Genomic DNA, 6,385 nt, shown 5'->3' with positions numbered 1-6,385 from the left:
GATTTATGAACTGATGGATTTCATTTAAAGATTTTTCAAATACTTCTCTAATAATTTGCTCCTCCATCTTCTTAACTCCCTCTTTAACATTTTAACAGGTAGTGGCTGAAGAGACCCTCTTTAGCTTAATAAAAAATAATCCATAAAAAGATTAAGAACAAGTTACTGTCCATTTGAAAAATAAATACCAAAATGGCTGCTTCTTCAACAATGAATTCATTGCAGCCCTGTCCCCCCCCCCCCCTCCAGCTTTCGACATGCAGGCTTTGAAACTATTTGCAGACCTTTGCTGTATTGGAGGATCTTGTGGGATAATTCTAGGACTTTCCCTAACCCAGGAGAGTCATATAAACTAACGGAATGCCAGTTCCTTCTTCTGGTAAGTTGAAAAAGCTACAGTCCAGGGAAAAACCCTTCAGGGATCCATCCGTAGGCCATCTTTTCACCGGAAGTCCATTACTATAATCATCTACTTACTAAATTACTGTTTTTGGAATAAGTAAATACTGGAATTGTTGGGAACACATTTTTGCCTTGCTATTTTGGTGAACAGACAAGTTGACAGACGAGGCCACTTGTGGATGAGTTCAAGGAACAATGTTGGGGAAAGACTGAAAGATAACTTAGAATTAGAATTACAGTATTACTAAGAGTGAGAGTAGGATTAGCAGATGGGAATATATAATGAAGAACCTATATATGACTGGAGACGGTGTGATACCTAAAAATGAAAGCCAGAGCGTAGGGTTTAATTTCAGCAAACTCTAATTTCATAGGATAAGAACGTGTAGGTATGGAGATAGGGGAGATTCCAAGGAAGCGATGTATAAGCAATATAATTCAGCAAATTTGAAGCATAAATATATGGAACTGTGCCACACTGGCCTTTAACTATATTTTGCATGCAGAGACACATTTGGCATTTGCAATATGATGATGTAAAAACAGACTGATTCCAATATAATTTTTCTAGATGCAGCTATTATTTTTAAAATAATATATATAGTAAGATACACTTCTTTGTATCCTAATGAATTTTGAAAATGTTTGTGGCAAGCTATATTAATAGAAGACAATTTCATTGAATCTTTAAGGCCTTATATATATATATTGTTAACCATGTCACAGAACTATGATTACCATTATGCAGAAGTTAACACAAAATTTCCATGCCCCCCCCCCCCCAGTGTCTCATCTATCTCTGATTCATAACAGAAAAATCTGTGTAGAATTGAGTAGGTTTTACTTATAAATAACACTCAACAGACATGCAGTGAATGCGGTGCATTCAGTTGTGGGAGAGTAAAGCTCCCCAAAGTTTGCTACCACAGAATAGATTGACTCAACGTCTGGGAGAGTCCTCTTTGGCAAATGGCCAAGCATCATTTGTTCTAGACACCAGATGGCGTGTCATTATAAGTGCAACAAGCGGGTCATCTGGCACGCTCTCTAGGATTATCGCTCCTGCATAATTGTCCTGGAAAAAAAAAACCTTTTGTATTTTTAGGGAGGGAAATCCCTTATGCAGTGATTGAGTTTCACCAGATGCCTACCCCCTCCCTTTCGAAAAAATTATCTGGTAGAGCCATGAAAAGTTTCTGAGTCTATAGACGTAAGAAAATAACTGGAAAGATCTTGATAGCTTTGCTGCTTTCCAAATAATTTCTTTTAGAAAACCTTTTAGCTTATAAATTTTCATACTAATCAAGAAAGCGAGATTTTTACATACTAGGAAGGATTTTCATATCGTCCTTCCTAAATCTGACAATTGGTTTGGCCTGCAATTTCCAGAGTTCTAAACCATATGTGTTGAAGAAAACAGTATAGGTAGTTTTTGACTTCGGACTACGCTTCAGCCAGCGACAGGTTGCACTTACCTGCCTACCGGTGCTCTGTACAAGCATTTTCTTGATTCCGGCGAACCCGCTCACATACCTGCGTGCACATCCCTTGTGTGATTTTGGTTCTGTGTATGTGCAGGAAGCAAAAACGTGCTGAAATCTCACAAGGGGATGTTCGTGTGCACGATTTTGGCAATTTTTTACTTCCACGCATGCACAAAATAATCGGCAAAAAATTTTTTCACCTTAATTGCACCTAGCACAACAGTTGGCTGCCCCCAAAATATCTCCAAAGTCATTCAAAAGCAAATGAATTTGGCACAGATTCTCCCAAGCAACAAAAAGTTCCTCCTGTTGACAAAATTTCAAGTTCCATTTTTTTTGGTTCCTATAGTTGTATAGTCCATCTTTTATACAGATCCAAATGGTTCCACAGCTCTTCGGAAAATTTTTACAGGAAAATAGAGGGAAAGGAAAGAAGTAACTGTGAAAATCATTTGTCTTACTTCCTTCTTTCAGCACAAATTCAAACATGAATTGTATATTCAATCCGAGCTTGAGAACACAGCATTCTATTTATTACCAGCTCCCATAGCACTTTCCAATAGTAATAAGTTCACCTAGACCTTCAAGGGATATATGAAGGAATGCCTGAAGCATCCCCTAATTATGCAGTAAAACAAGCCTATTTTACACAGAAATTTGTGAGAAATCTCAAGCTGATAATGATACAGCATTAATTGTCAGCTTTCTTTAGAGGTAATAGCCTAGTCCACAGCTATCAAAGTCCTGGCCCAGGGCTGAATGTGTCAGCACTGGCCACACACATGCCCGGTTTAGCAAAGGGGGGGAAAGTCCCAATACATCACATGGCACTGTCATGATGACATGAGTTTGACACCCCTGGCCTAGTCCAATGTTTCTCAAACTTGGTATTCAACTTCTAATTCCACAGAACCCACCCACAACATTGACGATCTGACTGGTACTGGGATTTGGTATCCACACTGAAGATTTCTAAATTTTCATCACTGAAGTTGTAAATCTGATTCAATTTCATCCCCCTCTTGGCTGCCTTCATGCAATATTTCTGAACTTCTGATTAATAATGACAGATTGACTGCAAATAGTATAAATCCTTCCACCCCCCATCAGTTAAAACTGAAGAAGCTTCTTGGATGAAAAGTTAAATGTCTTCAAGAAAAAACAAAGTCCAATCACTGTTTGAAAAAAAGCATTTTTTGGGACAACCATGACCTAGATGGCTGAGAACCTCCATAGACATTCTGATCAATAGGGTTTGGTAATCTCATCTGGCTCTGATGAAATTACTAAAACGTATTGATCAGAATGTCCAAGTCCACAAAACAGAGTAATGCTGTGATTCCATAGACTTCCTTGTACATGTGAAACTCGAAAAATTAGAATATCGTGCAAACGTTCATTTATTTCAGTAAGGTAACTTAAAAGGTGAAGAAATATTTATAACATGCAAGGCAAGATAGTTCAAGCCGTGATTTGTCATAATTGTGATGATTATGAAGTACAGCTCATGAAAACCTCAAATCTCCCATCTCAGAAAATTAGAATATTACATGCAATCAATTAAAAAAAGGATTGTACAGAGAACAATATTGGACTTCTGACAAGTATAAGCATGCATATGTACTCAATACTTCATTTGGGCCCCTTTTGCAGGAATTACTGCCCCAATGCGGCATGGCATGGATGCTATTAGCCTGTGGCACTGTTGAGGTGTTATGGAAGACCAGGATGCTTCAATAGTGACCTTAAGCTCTTCTGCATTGTTCTGTGTCATGTCTCTCATCTTTCTCTTGACAATGCTCAATAAATTCTCTATGGGGTTCAGGTCAGGCGAGTTTGCTGGCCAATCAAGGACAGTAATCCCATGACCATGGAAGCAGGTTTTAGTGCATTGGGCAGTGTGGGCAGGTGACAACTCCTGCTGGAAAATTTAAATCACCATCCCCATAAACCTCCAATGTGGATGGAAGCATGGAGCATTCCAAAATCTCCCAGTAGACAGCTGTGTTGACCCTGGACTTAATGAAGCACAGTGGACAAATACCAGCAGATGACATGGCCCCCAAAATCAACTCAGACTGTGGAAACATTACACGGAACCTCAAGCATCTTGCAGTGTGTGCCTCTCCATTCTTCCTCCATACTCTGGGTCCTTGGTTTCCAAATGAGATGCAAGTCTTTCCACAATCTGTGTTGATTTGGTGAGCAATGTCATCGCTTAGTATTTGTCCACTATGCTTCATTAGGTCCAGTGTCAACACAGCCATCTTGCAGGAGATTTTGGAGTGCTCCATACTAGGATAGGATAGGACAGGACAGGATAGGACACGTGTGATCGGACACACAAGGAATTTCTTTCCAGTGTATAAACTCACAATATACATATAGAATAGAATATAATTTTTTAATTGGCCAAGTGTGATTGGACACATACAAAATTTGTTTTGGTGCATATGCTCTTAGTGTACATAAACGAAAAGATACCTTTGTCAAGAATCATGAGATACAACACTTAATTATAGTCTGGGTACAAATAAGCAAGCAAATCATATTAGGAACCAGTCAATGTAAATTGTAAAGATACAAGCAAGAAAGTTACAGTCCTACAGTCATTAGTTGGAGGAGATGGGTAATGGGAACGATGATAAGGTTAATAGTAGTGCAGACTTAGTAAATAGCTTGACAATGTTGCGGGAATAATTTGTTTAGCAGAGTGATGGCATTCGGGGAAAAACTGTTCTTGTATCTAGTTGTTCTGGTGTGCAGTGCTCTACAGCATTGTTTTGAGTGTAGGAGTTGAACAATTTATGTCCAGGATATGATGGTTATGTAAATATTTCCACATATCTCTTTAAACAGCAAGTCATAAGTCAATGATAGTTACAATCATTATTCATAAGTTACAAACAACAATTGATAAATCATAAGGCGCCAATAGGAAGGAGAAGATAGTAGAAAAGATTAGAAGATGAAAGAAAAGAAATGAGACAAAAATGTTGTTTTAACTGTTATTTAGTTTTTTTCTTCATTTACTCTCAATCAAAAGAAAATTATTGTTCTAGTATATTTTGGAATATTTAATTTATTTATTTATTTATTGGATTTATACGCCACCCCTCTCCTATATTCACGGAGTAGCCATTACAATCAGCAGAAAGTTCAATTAGTTTTTGATTTATGATGCCACATGTTCTTTGTTTTCATGATGTCATTAACATCAGACTCAGCTGGCTTGTTCATCTGTCTCCATCCAGTTTTTGTTTAACACAAACTCTCTAAACAGATGGGGAATTTGGTGGCCACAAACGGAATTGTTAATCCTTCATTGTTCTTGCGTCAATCAATCAAAATAAATTTATTACCAAAAACTAAAAGAAACCCACTTTCTGGTCATCAGTGAGCAGAGGAGGAGCGATAACAGTTATTTTAAGTGTTGAAAAGTAAATCAAAATAATAAAGATCTGCTTTGAAACATTTACTAAAATGGAAAAATGTAATGCATCTCATCTTTGTTTTCCCCAATTGCCATTCTCAAATATTCAGTAAAGAAAATGCTTCATGTAACACATACACATATCCTCAAATAAAACTTAGCTTTTGTATTGTAATTAAGCTTATATTCCAGAGGGTTTTCTACTGGCAAATTCCCAGATTTTTTCATGATGAATAGTTTAATAAATGTTCTAATTCTCCACAAATTAAAGAAAAACAAAATATTCAGCTTAAGAATAAAAGCCTTTTCTTTTAGTGATTATGATATCACTTTTCCCTCTTTTTATACACTATTTTTTTACTTGGTTGGCATTGTTAGGGATGACTGAAAGCTTTAGGGTTAGGGTTGACTGTAAACTTTTGTTTCATTTTTTTGTTTTGTATTTTACTTTTTATGATAAAACATTACAGAAAAAAGAATGAGGCTGCATAGCTAGAGGTATAACAAGCAGGAAGAGGGAGATTGTGATCCCGCTATATAGAGTGCTGGTGAGACCACATTTGGAATATTGTGTTCAGTTCTGGAGACCTCACCTACAAAAAGATATTGACAAAATTGAACGGGTCCAAAGACGGGCTACAAGAATGGTGGAAGGTCTTAAGCATAACACGTTTCAAGAAAGACTTAATGAACTCAATCTGTATAGTCTGGAGGACAGAAGGAAAAGGGGGGACATGATCGAAACATTTAAATATGTCAAAGGGTTAAATAAGGTTCAGGAGGGAAGTTTTTTTTAATAGGAAAGTGAACACAAAAACAAGGGGACACAATCTGAAGTTAGTTGGGGGAAAGATCAAAAGCAACATGAAAAAATATTATCTTATTGAGAGTAGTAGATCCTTGGAACAAACTTCCAGCAGACGTGGTTGGTAAATCCACAGTAACTGAATTTAAACATGCCTGGAATAAACATAGATCTATACTAAGATAAAATACAAAAATAGTATAAGGGCAGACTAGATGGATCATGAGGTCTTTTTCTGCCGTCAGTCTTCTATGTTTCTAT

Source organism: Erythrolamprus reginae, chromosome 3 (assembly GCF_031021105.1).
Source record: "Erythrolamprus reginae isolate rEryReg1 chromosome 3, rEryReg1.hap1, whole genome shotgun sequence".
Taxonomy (NCBI): Eukaryota; Metazoa; Chordata; class Lepidosauria; order Squamata; family Dipsadidae; genus Erythrolamprus; species Erythrolamprus reginae.
This window is presented reverse-complemented; position numbering follows the sequence as displayed.